The 27,261-nt window shown below is 49.7% G+C and overlaps 1 long non-coding RNA gene across 1 annotated transcript in view; it reads right to left on the bottom strand.

The window, feature by feature from the left end:
* Positions 1 to 27,261, bottom strand: part of LOC144890868 (uncharacterized) — a 286,998-nt gene that overhangs the window by 221,567 nt on the left and 38,170 nt on the right. Inside the window, exon 2 of the long non-coding RNA XR_013622543.1 lies at positions 22,504 to 22,566. This is a non-coding gene — a long non-coding RNA (uncharacterized LOC144890868). The remainder of the gene's footprint in view (positions 1 to 22,503; positions 22,567 to 27,261) is intronic.

The raw sequence follows: 27,261 nt of genomic DNA, 5'->3' as shown, positions 1-27,261 counted from the left end.
GTAAATAAATATACTGCCGTAAATATGGTACATTATTAAAAAATAAATGTACTGCAATATTTTTGAAAATTTCATTGGTTGCTAGGAGACGGCAGCATGTAAAAACCGTTTGAATATTTGAAATACAGTTTGATCCAGAGGTAAGTGGTATGGTCTTGCTGGTTGGTGGACACGATATGTGTAAGGGAAATTATTTTGGTGTCCTGTATCTGGTCGTGCTAGTTGGTGAACACGGTAAATTTAAGGGAAATGATTTTCTGTCATTCTTCTGAGTGGTTGCTTCTCCTTCCCCGTATTTTTGTTCATTTTATTGTTTTTTCCCACTCTCTTGGGTTGTGGGCCTTGAGTGGTATTACATTTATCATCATCATCATTGGAATGTCTGTTGTAAAGATACGGACATCAAGTCCGTATCTTGACGCAGAGAGCATCAAGCACCATCTTTTTATACCAGGCAATGGCAACGCACGAACGCAGACCTCGCTCGGCCCCGCCCACAGCGACCTCTCTCGGCCCCGCCCATAGCTGCCTCGCCCACAGCAACCTCGCCCGGCCCCGCCCACAGCGACCTCGCTCGACGCTCGGTCCCGCCCACAGCGACCTTGCACGGTCCCTCCCACAGCAGCATCACTCCGCCCTACACGGCACTATCTATATATTGTTGCGGATATGGGATTTACATCCATCCATATCCGCTTGTAAATATTCCCCTATTTCCTCAATACTTCCCAACTATCCCCAATCCCCCATTCCCTAGTCCCATTTTCTGTAAACAACACCCTGTAGACCCGACCTCCCCCTATTTCCCCCATTAAATGTCGCATCCAGGTCCACCGCATCTCACGTAGACAACTATAGGACATCTTGCTAGTTATTCTTAGTCTATGTCAGTTAAGGACTCGTTTCCATTAATTCTGACTCTTCGTTGCACCAGAATGTGATTGTATGGCACCGTTAGGAAGTTTAGGACCTCCCAATACCTCCCCGCAGCTCTTCCTCACGGTTCAACAACAACAACAACAACAACAACAACAACGGCGGCGGCGCGGGGAGTGCGCGTCCTCACTCCGGCTTGGTTGGTAGGGGGTGTTGGGAGGGCCCAGGCCTTTCCAACGAGCCGCCATCGAACATGTGCTCGACGGGGTTACCAAGTAGGGGCTCGCTGTCAGCTCCTCGTCAAGGGCGGAGCCCGGTAACCCCCGCACCCAATAGAAGCGGCGGACCGGTCCCATCTGGGGCGGAGCCAACGAGCCGAGGGCGTGTGACTCCCCGCTGAGCATGCGCAGGAAGAGGGAGGTGACGTCAGATGCGCCCTGAGCTTGGAGAGAGAAGGACGCCACCTCCGAGCGCTGTGACACCTCCCCGCATCTCTGGACTGGACCGTGCTGTATCCTGTCCCTGAGCCAAGGTGCACCTTGTGCTATCGACTGCCTGTCCTTCCCTGCCATCAATCCCTGTGTAAGTCAGTCTTGTTCCGTTTGTCTGTGGTCTATCAGGGATAAGATAAGACTGTAACTAAGTGCCCATCTCTTCTGTGTCTTTACCTCATTACCTTGTAATCTACCCCTTTTCTCCACCACTAATTATATCCTCCTCCGGAGGTCTTGAGAACTGTACCCCTTGCATCGTTTCATTTATCCCAGTCGTTGTGTCTTTTCCATCATTGATTTAGCGTAGCGCGATTTGGCCAACGTTCGAGTAGAATCGGGTAAACTGTGCGAACACGGCGGCCATTCTGCTCGGTCAAGCAACATCTTAAGCCGTGTCCGTAACAATTGGTGTCGGGAAGTGGGATTGGACCCGAAGCGCGCTTCACGCGCTCGAAATATTAACGGTGAAATTTGTTTTGTTTTAAATAAAAACCCGAATTTTGAAAGTCGCGCTATGGCAGATCAAGACGGCTGGGTTCCGGTAGAGGAGAGTGAGGCAGGGTCGATCCAGGACCAAATTGAGGGACATGAGGCGAGCGAAGCAGTGAGGGCGGCAGGTTCGCAAAATGGCGTCCTCGCGCACGAGGTTACGGGCGCGCCAAAATGGCGCCTCGCACATGGCTATGGCGGCCGCACCCGCTGCACAAGTGGGAGGGATGGCCCAAATGCAGGCCCTCATGGAGCAATTTATGGTACAAATGCAGGCGTCCCTCAACCTGCAGAAGGACGAGATGAGGGCTGATAGTGAGCGATTGGGTGAGCAATTGGAGGGCCAAATGGGGGTAATGGGGAACCGGATGGATGCTCAGGGTGAGCAATTGTGGGTAATGAGGGACGAAGCGAGGGCTCAGAGTGAGCAATTGGGGGTAATGAGGGACGAAGCGAGGGGTACCGGTGAGGGATTAGACAAGAAATTAGAGGGGTTAGACAATGGGATAGAAGGGGTGAAACATGGGTTAATGGGGGTAGAAAACAGAATGGCCGCTCAAGAGAATCAAATGGAAGGGATGCAAAAGGGGTTAGAGGAGTTAGAAAACAGTATTTTTTTTTTTTTTTTTTTTTTTTTTTTTGTATACAAGATCGAGGCTCGTGAAAGAGTGAAGGATGGCAAATTTTGCCAGTATGGAAGTATGGAAGGTTTGCCAGTATGGAAGGCAAATTGAGGGACATGAGGGACCAAGCGGAAAGGGAAGTTTAAAAAATGGGGCAGCAGATAGAGGGGGTCAGAATGGGGGTAGAAACTAAATTGGATGCTCACAGGGAGGAAATGGAGCAGATGAGGGTGGCATCTGGGCAGGAGATGCAAGTGATGGGAGAAGAGATCAGAAGAGGTGTGAGTGAGGAGGTCGGAGGAGTGCGCGAGGAGGTGAGGCACTAAGGAGCGCATGGAGGAGGAGGTGAGAAAGGGGACTGTAAAATTGCAAGGTGGTATAGAGGAGTTGACGCTGGGAGTGGAACAGCTGACGGAGGGACAAAAGGAGTTGGGGGACCAGGTAAAGAAGAACACAGCGGTAATAGAGGGTTAAAAGCGACACAAAACGACATAAAAAATGACTTGATAGCGACACAGAGGCAATGTCAGATGGTACGTGGGGGACTGACAACGAGGTTGGACGAGGTGATAGAGGTAATGGAGACGAAGGACCGGCAGGTGAGGACGCACATAGAAACGGTCAAGGTGGCCTTAGAGGACGAGCTTGAGGAGACGCACCGGGAAATAAAAGAGGTGAAGCAGAAATTAGAAGAAGTGGAAGAAGGGGTGAGCGAAATTAAGAAGCGACGGAGAGGGGATAAGAAAGAGATAAAAGAGGAGGTAAAAGAATTGGTCCAAAGTCTGTGTTCGGATCGTGATGATGTGCTCATTAACCGGATGAGGGATTCGCAGGTGATGGAGGAGAAGCGAAGAGAAAGAGGACCCGGTGTAAGTGGTGACCAATATGGTCGTGCGTATGATGCGCCAGGTGATTTAATAAGCTTGGGGGTCGAGATGGACCCGGGTGTTCGTGAGAGGCCGTTGGTGAAGTGTGCGACAGGTCTGGTGTGCGAAAAAGGAGGTGTGCGAGAAAGTCCGACTCTGGGGTGCATGGGGAAAGAGTGCGCTGTCAAAAGTAAGGAAGAGTGTACACCTGTGGCGAGTGTTACGGAGGAAGTAACGAAAGAGTGTGCGCAAGAGGATGCGCGAAAAAGGTGTGTAACGGACAGGTGCATGGGGAAAGAGTGCGCTGTCAAGAGTAAGGGTGAGTGCGCGACCGAGAGTGGAGGTGAAAGTAGTAAGAGTGACACGGAGCGTGAGTTGGTTGTGACAGGTGAGAAAGGAAGCACACCTGGAATGGTAGAGCGTGTGTGGGAATGCACACTTGAGTTGGTCGTGAGGCACGTGGTTGGGTGTGCGAGTGAAAGCACACCTGTGATTGTCACAGAGGAGGTGACCGAGGAAGGGGCGCGAAGAGGTGTGTTGGTGAGGTGTGCGACCAACGAATGTGTGCCAAAGTGTTCGGTGGTCAGGTGTGTGACCAAGGCTGTGAGTGGAATGAGTGTACCTGGGTGTGTTAGAGAAGGTACGACGAGGAGCAGGGAAACGGCTGGATGTATGAGCAAGAAAGGGGTAGCGTATGCGTGTAAGCATGCAGGTGAGGCATCGACGGTAACCGGGTTAGCGGTTAGAGCGACTTATAGCCGAATCGGGCCCTCGGTGCGTGCCGGGCTTCGCGTGCCGCGAGAACCAGCGGGGATCCGAGCCACGGCGGGTTCGAAAGGACCGCCGTACGCGATCCACGCTGGGCCTCGCTTTGAACGGCCGCGTCCGTGCTCCACTAGGCGGAGTGGGCAGCCCGATAGGAAGGGTCGTCATGGCGACCACTTTTTGTTGAGGCATTCCGGCAGGTCGAGATCGGGCCATGGGATGGCTCCGTGCCGAGATGGTGCGTGGGATCTCGGCCCGGGTAAACCTCCTTCCCTGCACCGAATGCGGGATGTATCCAGCCGCTGGCACCAAACAACCCGCCTTCATGGCTTGGCTGTACGAAGCCGAGCTTTAGAAGTTAATTGGCGCACCGAGAGGCATTAGTAAGTAGACTGTAATGACGAGGATAGTGTTTTGGCCCCGAAATTAGAAAAACAAAATTTGATGATTGGCAAAGGATTGGCAGTAATGATTGGCAGATGATGGGTAGTGATTGGCAAATTTTTGATTTGTTGAAATTTGATGTGCAAAATTGGTAGTGGGAGATGCCCGATGTGGTGGGATGGCAACTCTGTCATCCCTCACAAAGAGGGGGCAAAGGAGCAATAGTTATGGGGTTGATGGCAGTGAAAACTAGCCCGGGTGGGTTAGGATATTGTGTGTAGGGATCTAGCGAAGATGACATTAGGTAACGTTAAGATTAGTTAGTGACTGATACCTGTAGTGGGGACGCAGGTAGATTAGAGTGGATTATAATGACGAGGGAGCGCAATAGTTTAAAGGGACGACTGGGAAGCGCAAGTTTCAGAGGGGAGTAGTTAGGGTTGTTCACAGGGGAGAGCATCACACACAGGGGAGAGCATCACACACAGGGGAGAGCATCACACACAGGGGAGAGCATCACACACAGGGGAGAGCATCACACACAGGGGAGAGCATCACACACAGGGGAGAGCATCACACACAGGGGAGAGCATCACACACAGGGGAGAGCATCACACACAGGGGAGAGCATCACACACAGGGGAGAGCATCACACACAGGGGAGAGCATCACACACAGGGGAGAGCATCACACACAGGGGAGAGCATCACACACAGGGGAGAGCATCACACACAGGGGAGAGCATCACACACAGGGGAGAGCATCACACACAGGGGAGAGCATCACACACAGGGGAGAGCATCACACACAGGGGAGAGCATCACACACAGGGGAGAGCATCACACACAGGGGCGAGCATCACACACAGGGGCGAGCATCACACACAGGGGAGATCATCACACACAGGGGAGAGCACCACACACAGGGGAGAGCGTCATACACAGGGGAGAGCATCGCACACAGCGGAGAGCATCGTACACAGCGGAGAGCATCGCACACAGCGGAGAGCATCGCACACAGCGGAGAGCATCGCACACAGCGGAGAGCATCGCACACAGCGGAGAGCATCGCACACAGCGGAGAGCATCGCACACAAGGGAGAGCATCGCACACAAGGGAGAGCATCGCACACAGGGGAGAGCATCACACACAGGGGAGAGCATCACACACAGGGGAGAGCATCACACACAGGGGAGAGCATCACACACAGGGGAGAGCATCACACACAGGGGAGAGCATCACACACAGGGGAGAGCATCACACACAGGGGAGAGCATCACACACAGGGGAGAGCATCACACACAGGGGAGAGCATCACACACAGGGGAGAGCATCACACACAGGGGAGAGCATCACACACAGGGGAGAGCATCACACACAGGGGAGAGCATCACACACAGGGGAGAGCATCACACACAGGGGAGAGCATCACACACAGGGGAGAGCATCACACACAGGGGAGAGCATCACACACAGGGGAGAGCATCACACACAGGGGAGAGCATCACACACAGGGGAGAGCATCACACACAGGGGAGAGCATCACACACAGGGGAGAGCATCACACACAGGGGAGAGCATCACACACAGGGGAGAGCATCACACACAGGGGAGAGCATCACACACAGGGGAGAGCATCACACACAGGGGAGAGCATCACACACAGGGGAGAGCATCACACACAGGGGAGAGCATCACACACAGGGGAGAGCATCACACACAGGGGAGAGCATCACACACAGGGGAGAGCATCACACACAGGGGAGAGCATCACACACAGGGGAGAGCATCACACACAGGGGAGAGCATCACACACAGGGGAGAGCATCACACACAGGGGAGAGCATCACACACAGGGGAGAGCATCACACACGGGGGAGAGCATCACACACGGGGGAGAGCATCACACACGGGGGAGAGCATCACACACGGGGGAGAGCGTCACACACGGGGGAGAGCATCACACACGGGGGAGAGCGTCACACACGGGGGAGAGCGTCACACACGGGGGAGAGCGTCACACACGGGGGAGAGCGTCACACACCGGGGAGAGCATCACACACGGGGGAGAGCATCACACACGGGGGAGAGCGTCACGCCCAGGGGAGAGCGTCACACACAGGGGAGAACATCACACACAGGGGAGAGCATCACACACAGGGGAGAGCATCACACACAGGGGAGAGCATCACACACAGGGGAGAGCATCACACACAGGGGAGAGAATCACACACAGGGGAGAGCATCACACACAGGGGAGAGCATCACACACAGGGGAGAGCATCACACACAGGGGAGAGCATCACACACAGGGGAGAGCATCACACACAGGGGAGAGCATCACACACAGGGGAGAGCATCGCACACAGGGGAGAGCATCGCACACAGGGGAGAGCATCGCACACAGGGGAGAGCATCGCACACAGGGGAGAGCATCGCACACAGGGGAGAGCATCGCACACAGCGGAGAGCATCACACACAGCGGAGAGCATCGCACACAGCGGAGAGCATCGCACACAGCGGAGAGCATCGCACACAGCGGAGAGCATCGCACACAGCGGAGAGCATCGCACACAGCGGAGAGCATCGCACACAGCGGAGAGCATCGCACACAGCGGAGAGCATCGCACACAGCGGAGAGCATCGCACACAGCGGAGAGCATCGCACACAGCGGAGAGCATCGCACAGAAGGGAGAGCATCGCACAGAAGGGAGAGCATCACACACAGGGCAGAGCATCACACACAGGGGAGAGCATCACACACAGGGGAGAGCATCACACACAGGGGAGAGCATCACACACAGGGGAGAGCATCACACACAGGGGAGAGCATCACACACAGGGGAGAGCATCACACACAGGGGAGAGCATCACACACAGGGGAGAGCATCACACACAGGGGAGAGCATCATACACAGGGGAGAGCATCATACACAGGAGAAGCATCACACACAGCGGAGAGCATCGCACACAGCGGAGAGCATCGCACACAGCGGAGAGCATCGCACACAAGGGAGAGCATCGCACACAAGGGAGAGCATCGCACACAGGGGAGAGCATCGCACACAGGGGAGAGCGTCACACACAGGGGAGAGCGTCACACATAGGGGAGAGCGTCACACACAGGGGGGAGCGTCACACACAGGGGGGAGCGTCACACACAGGGGGGAGCGTCACACACAGGGGGGAGCGTCACACACAGGGGAGAGCGTCACACACAGAGGAGAGCGTCACACACAGAGGAGAGCGTCACACACAGAGGAGTGCATCACACACAGGGGAGAGCATCACACACACAGGGGAGAGCATCACACACAGGGGAGAGCATCACACACAGGGGAGAGCATCACACACAGGGGAGAGCATCACACACAGGGGAGAGCATCACACACAGGGGAGAGCATCACACACAGGGGAGAGCATCACACACAGGGGAGAGCATCACACACAGGGGAGAGCATCACACACAGGGGAGAGCATCACACACAGGGGAGAACATCACACACAGGGGAGAGCATCACACACAGGGGAGAGCATCACACACAGGGGAGAGCATCACACACAGGGGAGAGCATCACACACAGGGGAGAGCATCACACACAGGGGAGAGCATCACACACAGGGGAGAGCATCACACACAGGGGAGTGGAGGGAAGGTAGGGTGACAGTGGAGAGTGGAGAGCATCACACACAGGGGAGAGCATCACACACAGTGGAGTGGAGGGAAGGTAGGGTGACCTTTACTTGACTTGATTTGAGAGAGAGAGAGAGAGAGGAGACAGTGTGGTGAAATCACCTTGACTGACTTTTGTTCATTTTTAATCTTGAAAGCATCGAATGCACTTCGCTTTCCAAATTAAAATTGCTTCAAACCAAACGTTATTATTGAATAAATATTGTATCCCATCGTTAATCTCCATTATTACATCAAACTATTTTCGAAGTGCCGCTACTGTATTGTTTAGTCGGTGGAAAAGAACAAACTCGCCTTAAACAAACTATGTATATACATCCCGGAAATATGAAAAAGTATAATTACATTACTGTTCAATCCCTAACTTCAGTATTCAGTGGCTGTACTTATACGAAGTAATAATATAAATAACTAATTCCTAGAAGGGAACCCAAACCCAACCCTAAACCCCTCGCGACTCCCCTCACCACATCCATCACCGTCCACATCATGTCCGACCAGACACATAAAAAATGGCCATTTTTATTGGAACGAGCGTGACTCGGTGCACTCCACACGATTGCAATTAAACGTGCGTCTCAGGTTTTGGCACAAAGCGTGAACTATTGTTGGCGGGAAAGCAAGCGCCTTCATTACACACCGATCCACCATTATTCCTCGAGGAGTCCGTCCGCCTGTTGCATCATGTTTGTCATTGGGATTCCCATATCTACATCATTGTGTGGATGGCTGTTGGTTCCTATGAACCACCTTTAGAGGCCATTTTTCCCCGCAAGCGGGGGTTGGCCTTTTTCGGGAACTGTGGTTGTTGTTGTTTTTCGGTCCCCTTTTTGAAGCAATGTTTTACGGCCGGATGCCCTTCCTGACGCCAACCCTTTTTGCCGCCTTTAACGACAAGCAGGGAATTACCAGTGAACTGGTACTCAATTTGCCGACCTCGGAAGGATGACAGGCTGAGTCAACCCCCCTGGCGTTAATTCAGCGATTGACCGGGATTCGAACCCAGGATCCTAGGATCCTAAACCGGCACCCTAGCCGCTAGCCCAACACCAGGGATATGTCGGCTATGTCGGCTTAATTCCCATATCGACCTCTCACCTCGTAACTCCTCGTCCACAGCCGCGCAGATAATTGCCTATTGTTCTTGCCGTTCTGCACGACTTCGATCTTCACCCAGCGTGGGGATTTGTGCACGGACTTTGGGATTGTTACATTCCACTCACGTTTAGGGTACCATGAGTTGTTTGCTTTGAGAGCACTGGGGAATGATGGTACCATCATATTGTTGCGGTTTTGAGAACCCACACTTGTAAATATAACATCATTAAAGGTTAAAGGTTGCACCCCATAGATAGGCCACAAGCAACACGTAGGTCACCATAGGACGTCAGTTATTTCATAGTATGTGTTTAGATAAGGCCATTTCCAATAGTTGCATCTGCGTTGCGTAAAACAAATAAGAGTAGGCCCCTTTCGTTCATTTTCGCAGCCTCCCTCCAAGTGACGCCATTAAGCGCTCTCCAGTCTGTGCCCCATCGGCCCTCCCAGTTTGTTACGCTCCTTGGCCAGCAGCCTTCGCCCTTGGGCTCGCTCAACCCAGCCCAAAAGCCATGAGGTAAAGCCCGAAAAGGGGGGCGGAGCGCAAGGATGGAGGTGCGGCCACGTCAAGCGGCCATCAAGGCGGAGCCGGTAAGCCATCACCAGCCAACCAGGGCTAAGGTGAGATCGCCTGACCGGGCATGGTTGGGGCTTCCAGAGCGTTCGCTGGCTTGGCTTATAAAAGCGCGGACGCAAAGCCCTTGTAAGGACTGACGGGGCGAGTTCGCATGAAAAGGACTCGAGAGAACTTATCGTGGTTGAGAGGACTTGAGGGGGCGAGCGCGTTGTTGAGAGGACTCCGGCCAAGAGAGAGTGGAGAGGAGATGGTAAAAGGACTCGTTGGAGAGCGCGCTAAAGAACGGCGTTACGACTTATTGCAAGAACTCGCGTTATGAGCCTTTATTGAGGCAGCTGCTTTGGAAGGACGTGTGTGAAAAGCGCTTCGTATAACCACCAGTTTACCGACATTCCTCTGTGTAATTGTCCACTCGCGCCTACGCTACGCAGAGAGCTGTCTGCCGTCCACCATCATCGCCTGGTACGGGTCGAGGACCGGAGCCTGAACGCCATCGCCGGACCTTCCACCCTACCTTCGTCATGCCCGTGTCAGTGAATCTGAGAGTGATTGGGCCCGTGTCCAGGGAATAGAATAAGACTGCTATTAAGGCTGCCCTGTGTACTTTTTCTTCCTCTTTCTTGTACATTCCTTTCTTTTCCTCTTCAAAGTGTACAAATTGTTAATAAATTACTTGTTCTTTCTGGTTTCCTCTTAATACGATCGTCCTAGTCTTTTCTCAATTGGGTACCCGTGGCACGATTCGGAACCCGCTTAGAATCGAGTTCAGTACCTGTTAACGGCCCGAATCGCGGCTCGCTTCGCTCGGCGTGTCCACTAACGCCGTGGTTCGGGCAGGAGTTATTTCCTTGCTTCACGGTCAGGGCTAGTACTTAGGTAATAGGACTAATTCGACCAACAACCCTATTTAACACCGACCGTAAGGAACGTGATAGCTTCTGGATCACGTCGGCCAGATAAAGGACAAGGGGATTAATCCCCCCTTGATAAGGGGAGGGCCGACGTCGGAGATCCGCAACAATATGTATTGTTCATGAGATGCAAGTGATATTTTTTTATGGTACTTTCGTTCAGTGTTATTATTGTGTATGTGAGAGTTATTAAAACAATTACTTATTTTGTTTGACATGATTGCATTGGTGTAGTTTTGCCATTGTTTATTCGAACACTCAAAATAACAAATCTTTCTGCCGAGTTCCCTCTCGAGACTCTGAGGGGCACCGTAACCGAGTTTGGATTGTAACAGTGTTGTGGTTTACAGTGGGGAGGTAACAAATCGTAACAGTGGGGAGGTAACAAATCGTAACAGTGGGGAGGTAATATGTAACAATATGTATGTTGAGGGATTATTAACAGTTAATTATCTAAATTAAGGTACGTCGAACACATACTCCAAGCTTTCCGTAATCGCCGGTTAAGGGAGAGGAAATCAAGCTTTTCCGAATGAAGGACAAACTGTATTTCCTTTCAGCAGGACAAAGGGTCCTGGATCCATAAGCTAATACATATATCTTCCCATAATCCCATTACTGATAGAGGAAGGTCTCTAACCCTTCTTGCAAAACATCAACCTGCAGCACGAAGACTTTCACAAAGTTGGGAGATGCCATGATATCAGATCCAACAAGTGTGTCAATGAGGTCTCGAAGCACACTGTATTGGAATTTTTTTCCAATTCACAACTTAGTGGGAAGGTAATTGTCCCTCCATCCCACCTCTGTTGTGCCATGATGTAGTTTTGTCCAATTCACAGCTTTCTGGGAAGGTAATTGTCCCTCCATCCCACCTCTGTTGTGCCATGATGTAGTTTTGTCCAACTCACAGCTTTGTGGGAAGTTAATTGTCCATTCATCCTACTTCCATTTGTCATGATGGAGTTTTGTCCAATTCACAGCTTTGTGGGATGTTAATTATCCATTCATCCTACTTCCATTTGTCATGATGGAGTTTTGTCCAATTCACAGGTTTGTGGGAAGGTAATTGTCCATTCATCCTACCTCTGTTGTGCCATGATGGAGTTTTGTCCAATTCACAGCTTTGTGGGAAGTTAATTGTCCATTCATCCTACTTCCATTTGTCATGATGGAGTTTTGTCCAATTCACAGCTTTGTGGGAAGGTAATTGTCCATTCATCCTACCTCTGTTGTGTCATGATGGAGTTTTGTCCAATTCACAGGTTTGTGGGAAGGTAATTGTCCATTCATCCTACTTCCATTTGTCATGATGGAGTTTTGTCCAATTCACACCTTGTTTCAGAAGGTAATTGCACCTTCATATTACCTCTGTTGTGTAATGATGGAGTTTTGTCCAATTCACAGTGTTACGGATTCGTCCCTTCCGCTGTGGTGCTTTTCATCCACTTGAAACCTTTCTGGTTCTATGTAGTATTATTATTTTTGGGGTTTAAAGGAAACGGCGATTATGGTTATTGTTGTTTAAAGGAAATGGTTATTGTGGTTAAAAGGTTAAAAGTGCTCATGGAAAACGAGACAGGAAACAGGATCGAGCACCGCAAGACGACGATAGAGAAGAGGAAGAAGAGGAGAAGAGGAAGAAGTGGAAATACGCATTTGAAGAAGCTCCGTACCGAGCGTGGTCGAGCGTACATCACGAGTGAACTTTGAGTCCTTGAAAGGAATCTCGTGCGATTGGTGTTGTCGCTGGAGTAGTGAAAAAGCCTGCGAAGTCAGGTACAGGTGTGAGGTTCTGGAGAATCCTCGCCTAGAGGCTTTGGCTCGAGTAAGAGCCGTCCTCCATTTTGGGAACCTCGCGCGTCGTTCGCGGAACAAGGTTTTGCCGCGTCAGCTGGTCTCCCCCTCCGGTGGGCTGCCGGGGATGGGTGTGCACCAAAGCGGCGTCTGAAGATTGCCCTGCGGTTCGTTGACTGAACGGTGAATGTGCACGTCTGGATCGCGTATTTGGGATTCCCTTTCCACTGCCAGTTTGGTGTTGGATTCGACCACATGACGGTCCATGCCTTGCCTACACCGCCTTGCTCGCCTCATCGCGTCTTCGCTTCATCACCTCTTCGCCAGGATACGTGTTATAGACATTGAGGAGTGCTCTGTTCCATTCCCTGGGAGTGCCGTGAGTTTGAGTTAGGTTACTAGAGAAGATGGTACCATCTTAAGATATTGATTGTATGGTTGATTGCTAACCTTGTTGTATCGTGATTCCTGTGTACTCTTTAATATATTCTTTGGTTGTGGATAACTCTTGGTGTGGTTTCCATGTTGATTTGGACACGGAATAACATATATTTTTCTGCCGTGGCTCCTCCCGGGGTTCGGAGGTATACCGAGACCAGGAGGTCGGGGAGGAACACGTAACAACAGCTTGTTTGGGAAGGTAATTGTCCCTTCATGTTACCTCTGTTGTGTCATGATGGAGTTTTGTCCAACTCACACCTTGTTTAGGAAGGTAATTGTCCTTTCATATTACCTGTTATGTCATGATGGAGTTTTGTCCAACTCACACCTTGTTTAGGAAGGTAATTGCCCCTTCATATTACCTCTGTTGTGTCATGATGGAGTTTTGTCCAAGTCACAGCTTGTTTGGGAAGGTAATTGTCCCTTCACATTACCTCTGTTGTGTTATGATGGAGTTTTGTCCAATTCACACCTTGTTTAGGAAGGTAAATGCCCCTTCATCATACCTCTGTTGTGTTTCTTTCTTATCTTGTCCCTCAGGTGATTTATGAAAACTCCTTCACGATCTTTAAACGAGGGAAATACCCCTTTTCAGTTCTTATTGACCATTGCTAAAAAAAAAAGGTAGTTATCATCAGGTGACTAATTTTATCTAATTTGCAATCAAGGGGATTCATTGATATTGTTACGGACACGACTTATTAAGATGTTATGATGGGCCGAGCGGAATGGCCGCCGTGTTCGCACAGTTTACCCGATTCCACCCGAACGTTGACCAAGTCGCGCTATGCTAAATCAATGAAGGAAAGGACACAACGGCTGGGATAAATGAAACGACACAAGGGGTACAGTTCTCAAGACCTCCGGCGGAGGATATAATTGGTGATGCAGAAAAGGGGTAGATTACAAGGTAAGAGGTAAAGCACAGAAAAGATGGGCACTTAGACACAGTCTTATCTTATCCCCGACAGACCACAGACAAACGGGACAAGACTGACTTACACAGGGATTGCTGGCAGGGAAGGACAGGCAGTCGATTGATAGCACAAGGTGCACCTTGGCTCAGGGACAGGATCAAACACGGTCCAGTAGATGCAGGGAGGTATTGCAGCGCTCGGAGGTGGCGTCTCTCTCGCTTCAAGTTCAGCGCGCATCTCACGTCACCTCCCTCTTCCTGCGCATGCTCAGCGGGGAGTGACACGCCCTCGGCTCGTTGGCTCCGTCCCAGACGGAATCGGTCCGCCGCTTCTATTGGGTGCGGGGGGTTACCGGGCTCCGCCCTTGACGAGGAGCTGACAGCGAGCCCCTGCGTGGTAACCCCGTCGAGCACATGTTCAATGGCGGCTCACCAAGCCGGAGTGAGGGCGCACACTCCCCGCGCCGCCGCCGTTTTGTTGTTGTTGTTGTTGTTGTTCCATGAGGAAGAGATGCGGGGAGGTATTGGGAGGTCCTAAACTTACTAATGGTGCCATACAATCACATTCTGGTGCAACGAAGAGTCAGAATTAATGGAAACGAGTCCTTAACTGACATAGACTAAGAATAACTAGCAAGATGTCCTATAGTTGTCTACGTGAGATGCGGTGGACCTGGATGCGACATTTAATGGGGGAAATAGGGGGAGGTCGGGTCTATAGAGTGTTGTTTACAGAAAATGGGACTAGGGAATGGGGGATTGGGGATAGTTGGGAAGGATGAGGAAATAGGGGAATATTTACAAGCGGATATGGATGGATGTAAATCCCATATCCGCAACATTGCACCCTTCTCTACCTCGGGGGTCCCGACCCGATAAATTTTTACCTACGTTAGTGTGGCACTCAGATGTAGTTCCCTCTACTATTAACTCAACCCTGAGTGCGACAGTTTTACAGATGTTCACAAATGAGTAAATATGTCCCCCTGCGACGTTGCACCCTTCTCCTCACAGAAACACACCCACAGGATAACCGAATCGCGGAAAGAATCCTCAAACTAAACATACAGCCGGTAGGGAGCATTATTTACACAAGACTACACTGATATTTACACTACGATCCAGGACCTGTTCTTTGAGGAACACATGCAGATGTTATGCATAGAGAGAGAGCACGCATGCCAGCATCGATACACCAACCCACGAGTGCCCTGTGGCCCTACGGCCTTTAATAATGTGCAAAGCACCCCATCCAAGCACCAAAAGCACCACCCCATCATGTACAGTCAGCACCATCCGGTGCACCAATAAAGTGTTCATAGTCACCGGTGGTGTCGCAGCCGGCCGATGTTCTGCCGCTGGTCTTGCCTTCTTGGACTGCACTTGGCCTTCTGGCTTCCTTGGAAATAAAGAAAGGCGCCAACCGCGTCCATTTCTAAATTGTGGCCGTCAGGGGGGCCAACTAAAAGTGGTTCACCTGTATGGCATAGGTGCCACGTTGACCCATAGGTCCATCCACGGGTGGTGCTTGCCCGCAGAAGAACTGCGGTCCATGGTGGGCGGCCACAAAAATTGCGGTCCATATGGTGTATCGATACAGGCAGCAAGCAGCGAAAGTACAGGCCCACAACTGCAGAGCCAGCACCTCTCTCTCCTCTCTCTCTGCCCCAAAGCCAGATCCTCGGAGGTGGGAGACAAAAATAAGACAAGTGAGTAAGGTGGTAAGGGCGCAAAAGTGCACGCAATACAAGGTAATGCACACTGGGGGCACATGGGAACCAGGTGAGACAGGTACGTTCCTACCGTACGCCCCCCCCCCCCACCAGGTAACCTACATTGCCCCTCCCTTACCCCTTACTGTATCCACAAAACACCACACTACCCATAAACATCTACTTTACACATCAACAAACGTCCCTACTGTCTTCCCCGTTCCTCCCGTAAACCAAATTCGTCTTCTCGCCCTCCTAACCAATCAAATTTGCCATTTCCAACTCTCATCAAAATTTGCCATCTCCAACTCGACATCAAAATTTGCCATCTCCAACTCGACATCAAAATTTGCCATCACCAATTCATCATCAGTCCCTCCTAGGGAGGGAGAGATGGAATCACCCCAATGTCTCATCCACGTCGTGATGCGTCTCACAAATCCACACAGCAATTCTCCCTTCCTGCAACACAGAACAAAGGAACACAGGTGTGGAGTCATCATCACCACAGGTAAGTGGCTGCGTATGGTGCGACAGGTTCATCAATCCTAACTATTTCCGAAATGACTTTAACAACTTTACATTACCCGGGGTCTTTCCCTGCCAATCCATTGGCCAACTTACACTATGGGTTCTAAAAACCAATTCCCATTGACCAAACTGTGGTGCTTCTCAATTTGGGGTCTCACTCCCCCGATTCATCTCCCGGTGCCCTCGCACAATTTCTGGGCTGTGACGTGTAGCTCTCCCAGCAGGTCTACCCACCTGCACACCTCCACCACTGTAGTTGCCACCCGAGCTTACCTGCTCCTCACCCTAACCTAACTAACTGGGGAAGGCCCTCTCGCACTCTCACCCCCTCAGTGCCCTCTCTGGCACGGGCTGCCCGATCCACACCCGGGATCCTCAGGTACCCACTGACACTAACGGCTCCCAGAGCCCACCTGCGGCCTCACCTGGCCGACATCCTCACAGTGGTGGAGTGCCCAAACCAACTACACACACTAACAGGCTACACGCCCAGCCATTTCCACAACACTAATGCACCCATCCACAATACCATTCTGCAACCGCACCACAAATGCCAATATCCAACCACAATTTACCTATACCTTCTAACTATTCTTTAAACTACCCTCCCCGGGTACTCGTGAAAAGGGGTCCACTCTTCCCCCATCCACACCTTCGCACCATGCACACCACTCCGTACCACTTACTCCATGTATTCCACACACCTGCACTTGCACACCTGTGCTCTCATACTTGGTGCCGCCTGCACCCTTCTCTCCCCCAAGCGCATTCGCGCTGATCCACAACACTCACTACTCATACACTGCTCCACACACCTGTCCAGTTCTCACACAGCATCATCTCATCTAACTACTCCCCTCTGAACTTGCGCTTCCCAGTCGTCCCTTTAAACTATTGCGCTCCCTCGTCATTATCATCCATACTAATCTACCTGCGTCCCCACTACAGGTATCAGTCACTAACTAAACCTTAACGTTACCTAATGTCATCTTCGCTAGATCCCTACACACAATATCCTAACCCACCCGGGCTAGTTTTCACTGCCATCAACCCCATAATCTATCGCGCATTTGCCCCACATGGGAAGGGTGGCAGGGATGCCACCCTTACCCACCGGGCCCATCGCTCATCAATCCCCCAGTCCTCTGGCACTAATAAGCCCCCCTTATTCAGAGGTACTGGGTCCCACCTCGGCATCTAAAGCCGAGGCAATCCACGGGGGCGCCTGCTTGCCGGTGTAAGGCCTTCTAGTTTCCCGGGGTCTGGCGGGGGGGTGTCTGGGGTCGGCTAACCCGCTCCCCCCTGGGCGGAGTTGAGGACCCCAACCGCCGGGGATCATCCCGGCGCGTGGCTCGACAGTGCCGCGCCAGGTGACCCAGACGGTTGCAAGTATAGCACCTCACCTGATAAGGTGCTTGTCTCCGGAATTCCAAATTCCCCCCCCTGAAGGTCCGAATTGGATTACCCGCTCGTGGTCCACCGCGGGCCACTTCCGGGGCCGCCTGCCATGGTCCAGGTTCCGCCAGGCGCTGGTCCACCAGCCTCCGGACCATGCCCGCCATGTCAGGACTCACGTCGGGGGCAGGCCCCCTGAGGGGTCCGCCCTCCATCGGGGGTCCCACCTGGCGGACCGCCATTGCGTGACGCTCGCTCCCCCGTGCCAGGGGCCTCGCTGCTTCCCAACGGGCCGCAGCGTCAGCCGCCTGGCTCAGAGTCTGCGGGCGCCACATGGCGAGCTGTTGCCGGAGCTCAATATCCGGGAGGGCCTGGATAAAATGGTCCAGCGCCAGGCTTTCCCGGGAATCCGCTGCCATGCTAGCATGTGCGATCCCCACTGTGCGGCGAATGTCGTGGGCAAGTTCCCCGATGGCTTCCTGGGGCTTGCGTTTTCGCAGCGCGAGCTGAGCTTTAACAAGCTCGCTCTGCTGTTCAACGCCGAATCGATTAATTAGGGCGTCGCGGAGGGCTGGCAGGGTGAGAGCACCCGGTGGTAATGCCGTCAGCACCTCCGCCGCCGCGCCGCGCAATGCGGCCACCAGGTGTACTCCACCTTCGTCCTCACCCCAACCGTTGCCCTTACACACACAGTCAAACTGCGCCAGGTACGCACGTAGATCACTCTTGCCGTCATACGGCGGCGAGTGGGACCCTTGTGGGACCACCTCGTATGCGAGTCGTTGCCCGCCTGCCGGACCCCGTGCGTCGCCCCTTGCGGGGTCAGCGCGGGGCCGAACCGGCCGGGCCCCCACAGTACATTACCCCCAAGGGGCTCTCGTGCCTCCCCTGTCCCTCTAAAAACTACCCCTGTTGGTGTCGATGCATGGGTCACACTTCCGCAACCCGCTACCCATTCCATACCACCACAAGCTTGCTCACCCACACCTCGCACCTCTCCCATCACCGGACCCTCTCGCTCGCACCCTCGTTCCATACCCTCCGGACCAGCCATACACCTCACTCTTGGCCTCTCACGAACATCCGGGTCTATCTCGACCCCCAAACTTATTAAATCACCTGGCGCATCATACGCACGACCATATTGGTCACCACTTACACCGGGTCCTCTTTCTCTTCGCTTCTCCTCCATCACCTGCGAATCCCTCATCCGGTTAATGAGCACATCATCACGATCCGAACACAGACTTTGGACCAATTCTTTTACTTCCTCCTTTATCTCTTTCTTATCCTCTCTCCGTCGCTTCTTAATTTCGCTCACCCCTTCTTCCACTTCTTCTAATTTCTGCTTCACCTCCTTCATCTCCTCGTGCGCCCCCTTAAGTTCTTCCTCTAACTCCACCTTATTTTTTTCTATGTGCTCCCGCACCTCCCGCTCTTTAACCTCCATCACCTCTACCACCTTGTTCATTTTCCTCGTCAGGTCCTCATGTACCGTCTGACACTCTTTTTTAATTACCCCTACGTCCTTTTTCATCTCCTTCTGTGTCGATTTTAAACCCTCTATTACCGCTGTGTTCTTCTTTACCTGGTCCCCCAACTCCTTTTGTCCCACTGTCAGTTGTTCTACTCCCAGCGTCAACTCCTCTATACCACCTTGCAATTTTACAGTCCCCTTTCTCACCTCCTTCTCCATGCGCTCCTTACAGTGCCTCACCTCCTCGCGCACTCCTCCGACCTCCTCACTCACACCTCTTCTGATCTCTTCTCCCATCACCTGCATCTCCTGCCCAGATGCCACCCTCATCTGCTCCATTTCCTCCCTGTGAGCATCCAATTTAGTTTCTACCCCCATTCTGACCCCCTCTATCTGCTGCCCCATTTGTTTAACTTCCCTTTCCGCTTGGTCCCTCATGTCCCTCAATTTGCCTTCCATACTGTTTTCTAACCCCTCTAACCCCTTTTTCATCCCTTCCATTTGATTCTCCTGAACGGCCATTCTGTTTTCTACCCCCATTAACCCCTCCTGTATTTCCCCTAATCTATTGTCTAATCCCTCTATTCTACTCCCTAACCCTCCGATCTGGGCCCCCATGTCCTCCCTCAATTTCTCGCTATTGGACCCCATGTCCTCCCTCAATTTCTCGCTATTGGACCCCATGTCCTCCCTCAATTTCTCGCTATTGGACCCCATGTCCTCCCTCAATTTCTCGCTATTGGACCCCATCCTTTGTTCTAACCGTTGGCTATTGGCCCCCATTTGGCCCTCCAATCGCTCACCCTGAGCATCCATCCGGTTCCCCATTACCCCCATTTGCTCACTCTGAGCCCTCATTTGCTCACTCTGCAGGTTGAGGGACGCCTGCATTTGTACCATAAATTGCTCCATGAGGGCCTGCATTTGGGCCATCCCTCCCACTTGTGCAGCGGGTGCGGCCGCCGGAGCCATGTGCGAGGCGCCATTTTGCGCGCACGCAACCTCGTGCGCGAGGACGCCATTTTGCGAACCTGCCGCCCTCACTGCTTCGCTCTCCTCATGTCCCTCAATTTGGTCCTGGATCGACCCTGCCTCACTCTCCTCTACCGGAACCCAGCCGTCTTGATCTGCCATAGCGCGACTTTCAAAATTCGGGTTTTTATTTTTGTAAAACAAAATCAAATTTCGCCGTTAATAATTTCGAGCGCGTGAAGCGCGCTTCGGGTCCGATCTCACTCCTCGACACCAATTGTTACGGACACGACTTATTAAGATGTTATGATGGGCCGAGCAGAATGGCCGCCGTGTTCGCACAGTTTACCCGATTCCACCCGAACGTTGACCAAGTCGCGCTATGCTAAATCAATGAAGGAAAGGACACAACGGCTGGGATAAATGAAACGACACAAGGGGTACAGTTCTCAAGACCTCCAGAGGAGGATATAATTGGTGATGCAGAAAAGGGGTAGATTACAAGGTAAGAGGTAAAGCACAGAAAAGATGGGCACTTAGACACAGTCTTATCTTATCCCCGACAGACCACAGACAAACGGGACAAGACTGACTTACACAGGGATTGCTGGCAGGGAAGGACAGGCAGTCGATTGATAGCACAAGGTGCACCTTGGCTCAGGCACAGGATCAAACACGGTCCAGTAGATGCAGGGAGGTATTGCAGCGCTCGGAGGTGGCGTCTCTCTCGCTTCAAGTTCAGCGCGCATCTCACGTCACCTCCCTCTTCCTGCGCATGCTCAGCGGGGAGTGACACGCCCTCGGCTCGTTGGCTCCGCCCCAGACGGAATCGGTCCGCCGCTTCTATTGGGTGCGGGGGGTTACCGGGCTCCGCCCTTGACGAGGAGCTGACAGCGAGCCCCTGCGTGGTAACCCCGTCGAGCACATGTTCAATGGCGGCTCACCAAGCCGGAGTGAGGGCGCACACTCCCCGCGCCGCCGCCGCTATTGTTGTTGTTGTTGTTGTTCCATGAGGAAGAGATGCGGGGAGGTATTGGGAGGTCCTAAACTTACTAATGGTGCCATACAATCACATTCTGGTGCAACGAAGAGTCAGAATTAATGGAAACGAGTCCTTAACTGACATAGACTAAGAATAACTAGCAAGATGTCCTATAGTTGTCTACGTGAGATGCGGTGGACCTGGATGCGACATTTAATGGGGGAAATAGGGGGAGGTCGGGTCTACAGAGTGTTGTTTACAGAAAATGGGACTAGGGAATGGGGGATTGGGGATAGTTGGGAAGGATGAGGAAATAGGGGAATATTTACAAGCGGATATGGATGGATGTAAATCCCATATCCGCAACAATATATTCATATTGACATTTGTTTTCCCAAAACACAAGTAAATATATGTATATATACATGAATGAAACAGTAAATTGTTTTGTTTTGAAAGCAGAGGGTCTTTGAAGCCACGACATGATTTTGACTCCAGGTACTCCAGGTAAGAACAGTCCATGATGGTAATCTCGATAAGTAAACTAATGGGAACAATACTGAGTGAGGGAAGTAATTTTGTAATTAAATATATTTGAGGGGAAATGATTTGAAGATTTTTCAAGTGCATTGGGTTCGTCGTGTTTGTTATTGTCTGTCTGTTTGAAACTTGATTTGTTTAAAGATTTTTCAAACCTATTAGTTGGTCACGTGTGTTATTCTGTCTGGTTGTCTGTATGTCAATCGCCTGCAGATCATGTCAATTTTGTCAATTTTTATTTTGTCTGCAGGTCATGTCAAATATTTTCGATTTTTTATACGACCCTCGACAACTTATCCCAAATTAAACTAAATGTGTAAATTTTCTGCTTTGTGAGAATTGTTAAACGTTTGCTCGTCGGAATTTCAAAATTTCATCCTGTTTTGGATCGAAACATAAATTACATTGTGCACGTTGATGCAACATCCCGTTAATGCACAACGTGATGAGTTTAATTGGCGTATAAAACACGATGGATCATTTTCGTACAACTCTAATTTGTGTAAATCCAGTATTACATTGCACATTGTCTTGTACCTGAATACCCTTGAAATAGGTGTGTTCAACCTTTCAGAGAGAAAGAAGATTGATGTTGCTCCTCCATCTTTTTAACATAACACGAGGATTTTAAACATAAACAAACCTCAGTTATCTTTCCACGGAACGATACCATCCTCGTGTAAGAACAAACAACAAAATGTGAATATGAACAACTATAACATAATAAGTGAGATTGTTGGTTAATTAATTAACATCATATGATTAACTCGACTTTGTGGTGAAAAGATGGTGAATCAAGGGATTAATTTGGAGCCACAGAGACATCAACCTGATATTAACATTGTGAGTGATTCCTTGTCATGCCGAGCACCCATTTCGTTGTCCCACATTTTTAGAAAGGAATATATATATATATATTTATATATATATATATATGTCGGATGCAGAGCATGAAGGTTACCTCGTGTGCGGCCCTCAAGGTGCTCTTGGGTGTGTAACATATCGTGGATACAGGATTCGGACCCTGGAGGCAACAAGAGAGTTTGTGACCAGTTGTTTGTTATCAGAGTTTACATTAAAGATCGAGCGAGAAGAGTTTGTTACAAATTTCCTCATTAACTTGAAAGTGGCTTTAACATTTAGTTTGATGTTACAACCTGGAGACGGTCTATCTGTCTGTCTGTATTTATGTTTGTCAGTCTATCTGTTTATCGGTCTGTTTGTCTGTCTTTCTGTTTGTTGGTCTATCTGTCTGTCTGTATTTCTGATTGTCGGTCTGTTTGTCTGTCTGTATTTCTGTCTATTTGTCTGTCTGTATTTATGTTTGTCGGTCTGTTTGTCTGTAAACAGGTATCTCAAAAAAGTATGGATGGAATCAGACGAATCTTGGTGGAGAGGTTGTGTGTGACAAGGAAGAATTGATTCGATTTTGCTGAAGATCCGGGTCCGGCTGCTCAAATTTTTAAAAGTGATTCTTCACCATTGAGAGAAATGATCCAAAACTATATCAGCGTTATATTTCAAAAAGTTGTTCACGAGCTATGAGAAAACTAGGTGGATGAGTTCGGTAACTGACAACATACAAGCCGATTAGATTTTGGTTCAGGTCCGAATCCGGCCTATCATTAGATACAAAATGTGAACTGCTCAATCTGGTGGAGGTATATTCTCTACCGAGTGCTGTTCAATGAGAGAAGAACCATCAATGCACAGGATTAGATTGTGACCCAAAACAAGGTTAAAAGGGCAGTATGAAGGAGATACATAGATTGTTATAAAACTGTCATTCTTCTGTTTATCAATGCCACCTTGCCATGTGTGGTCACTTTTCAGATGATGATCTGCAGCTTCAAACAGGTTTTTAAGGTTCAAACACGTCCCCCATTTGTGTAGATTTATCAGCTTGTGACTCTCATAGTAAACAGGAATTACAGACTGTGATAAACAAGAGAACGATATCCTGCATTCGGCTCTCTGCACGTCTTTATTAAATTCCAAACAAAAGACAAAAAAAGTTTCAATTCTGATGATAAAGTGTTTCTGCCACACTGGAAATGACATTGAAGAACAGCAGTAAAAACTATTTTTTTTTGACAATAAACACACAAGGTCAATTATAAATGAAAGTTGAGGTTAAATTTGAACAACACTCGTGAATTTCACAAAACTAATGTAAATAATCTGGACACACAGAGATGAATTATGCATGGCATGAATGATCCAACACAAAGTTACACGAGTTGTTTTCTGTCTTCGCAGAATAAACTACTTTGACATCACGATTGCCATTTGGAATTACTTCGATCCGACATCAAAGAAACTACACCTGTGGTACAAAGTAACATGAAGCCAAATCAAAACACTTCAAGTGGATTTCAAGAGAATGTGAATGAGACCGATCCGTACATGTACCCCACGTTCATCACCCTGGACGCCTCTTCGTTCCCCCATGAGGGACCCTGGAGGGTGATCATCCACTCCTTGGTACCTCTGGCTCTGTTCGCTGTGATGTTAAACCTGGGGGTGCTCGGAGCCTGCATGGTGCGGCGTTTTGATAAACCCATGGTGTTTTACATCGCACTTTGTGTCGTCGCAGATGCACTTTGGCTTTGTGTTTTCATGGCCACCTTTGTCCATGGTCTCTTGGGTGTGAAAAGACGTGTTTACTTTACAGAATGTCTTATTCATATTTACTCTATTGATTGTGCTGCCTACTCTCAGTTAATTATACAGTGGATAATGGATGCCGATCGATACTTGGCCATTTTCTGCCCATACTCATATGCACGTTTTACAGTGAAGAAAAGTCGGATGTCCTTCCTCGCATTTAGTGTTATCAGTACGGGAATTATTATTAAAATGTTTGACGGAATTTTCGCATCACGTTTGTACTTTTGCAAACATCAACTGGTTATTTCAGAAGCGTTTTGTATGGTCGGATTTCTCCTTAAAATATCTTGTGGATGAAAAACGTCTGCAAACTTGCATGTTCTTATTATCGCATTTTCTATGTACATATTGTTAACCACCACTATCATTTTTACCTCCTGGAGGATCATCCGCACTTGCACAAAGTCCAGTTCAAGTAAATTCAGTAACAAGGCCGTGCACACCTGCTTCACACAGATAATGGTCTTTGTTGTTAAGTTTGGTTCTCGAATGGCGTTTATAATATCAGTGAGGTTAGGAGAACAAAGTATGCCATTCAGATTAATACTTTACATTATCTGTATGTTTGCAGCACCCATTGCTGATCCCTTCATATATGGGTTTAGAACAAAAGAAATTCGAGAACCTTTCATTCGCCTTTATCAACGATGGAATAAAGTTTATCTCACTAAATGATTCACTGATTTATATGCACTAAATGCACTGTACAATATATGCACTAAATCATATTACAAGTGCTAGAAATGGAATGATTCTCAACAAAAGTCTAATTTCGCTTTACTCATCCCTGATGCCAGACATACAAGTTGTTGCTGTGAGTGTATTAGATACGTGTCCATTCAGTGCCTTCAGAAAGTATTCACTCCCATTGACTTTTTTCACATTTTGTTGTTGCAGCCTGAATTTAAAATTGATTAAAATGAGATTTTTTTGTCACTGATCTCCACATAATAACCCTTAATGTTAGAAAGGAAATATTTTTTTTCTCGTAATTTTTACAAAATAATTACAAATTAATTACAGAAATATCTAGTTCACATAAGTATTCAACCCCGAGTCAATAATCCATAGAATCACCTTTGGCAGCAATTAGAGCTTGGAGTCTTCTTAAGTATGTCTATATCAGCTTCGTACATCTGGATTTGGGGAGTTTCTCCCATTCTTCCTTGCTTTCATTCTTCCTTGTTTTGTGAGTGTAAGTTCTTTCCTTCATAGTATTTGCCTGTTTCTTTTGATTTTCTTTTCTCCCCCCTGCCTCTCGCGGGCATCTTACCCTTTGTCCGGCGTTTTTAAAAACAGGACAAACGGATAGACAAAGAATTCTATATTGATTCTTTCTCTCCTCCCGGACACGTCCTTGTTCGCTCTCCTCCTCGTCTCGACTTGTGCCCCGCCCCCTGTATCTCGTTTTTCTTCCGCCTCTGCTCCTTCTTTCTCAAATCCACGTTCTCACTTGGAGACTTTTCCCAGATTGCTTTTCACCCCCCCCCCCCCCCCCCCTGGTCAGAATAGGTACACGGTATCCCTGCGTGTCGTAAGAGGCAACTAAGAGGGTTGGCGTCAGGAAGGGCATCCGGCCATAAAAACATTGCCTCAAAAAGAGAACCATGACAATTACAACTACATATGGGCAGGGTGCAGCCCTAAGTGGAGATCGGTTTCTGAGGTTTGGGACATGGAATGTAGGGACAATGACAGGGAGATCAGGAGAAGTGGTGGAAGTATTGGTCAGAAGAAGAGTGGACATATGTTGTGTGCAGGAGATGAGATGGAAGGGAAGTGGTGTGAGAATGGTGAAGGGTAGGCAGGGACAGAAATACAAGTTTGTGTGGCAAGGGTGCCTGGAGGGCGTGAATGGTGTTGGTGTCCTGTTTTCTGAGGAGTTTGTAGACAGTGTGGTGAGTGTGACTAGAGTGAGTGATAGGTTGGTGATGGTGAAAATGATGATTGGAAAGCTCTTGGTGAACGTCATCTCGGGATATGCTCCGCAGGTTGGTCGAAGCGATGAAGAGAAGGCCAAGTTCTGGTGTGCGATAGAGAAGCTGATGGAAAACGTGAAAGATGAGGAAGTTGTTGTGGTGGGAGGAGACCTGAATTGACATGTGGGAAGGAGTATGGATGGTTTTGAGGGAGTTCATGGGGGTTACGGATATGGTGTGAGAAATGGAGAAGGTGAAAGGATTTTGGAGTTTGCTGATGGAGCTGATTTGTTGATTTGTAATACTCAGTTCCAGAAAGAGGATAATAAGCTTGTTACATACACGTCAGGTGGGTCGACGACAACCGTTGACTACCTGATGGTGCGTAGGCGAGATAGGGGGACCTCCGGGACACAAAGGTGATCCCGGGGGAGGAGGCTGTTTCACAGCACCACTTGGTTGTCTGCGACATAAGGGTGAAAGTTGCGAGGAAAGCTCGGCGGGTGAAGTACCAACCGAGAATGAAGGTGTGGAGGTTGAAAGAGGTGACAGTAAGGGAAGCATTAAAAGAGAGGCTGAGTAGGGTAGAGGATGATGTGGTTGAGCTTGAAAGTGGTTGGATGTCAATGAAAGCTAGTCTGTTGGGAGCCATTGGTGAGGTATGTGGATGGACAAAAGGACCACCGAGGCACTTGGAAACATGGTGGTGGGATGATGAAGTTGGAAAGAGGATTGACGAGTAGAGGAAGAAGTTCAAGGAGTGGCAGAAGGTGAAGGGTACGGGAGCAGAAACAGCAGAGCAGGAAAGTTATAAGGCAGCCAGGAAGGCTGCAAAGAAAGAGGTAGCAAAGGCGCAGGAGGCATGTAGGAAAATGTTCGGAGAACGCTTGGATTCGGAAGAGGGTCAGAAAGCAGTATTCAGGATTGCAAAGCAGATAGTGAAAGAGAGGTGTGATGTGATGGGGGTGAGTTGCTTGAAGGATGAAGTGGGACAAATCGTTGTCGACCCAGATGGAATTAAAGGAAGATGGAAAAGATATATGGAAATGCTGTTGAATACAGAGAATGAATGGGATGGCAACATAGAGAGTAACCCAGTTTTAGGACTGGAGGACCGGCAGAGAAGATAA

Source organism: Myxine glutinosa, chromosome 2, assembly GCF_964187855.1.
Source record: "Myxine glutinosa chromosome 2, kmMyxGlut1.1, whole genome shotgun sequence".
Taxonomy (NCBI): Eukaryota; Metazoa; Chordata; class Myxini; order Myxiniformes; family Myxinidae; genus Myxine; species Myxine glutinosa.
The sequence above is the reverse complement of the archived record's forward strand: the minus strand, read 5'-3'. Positions and strand labels throughout refer to the sequence as shown.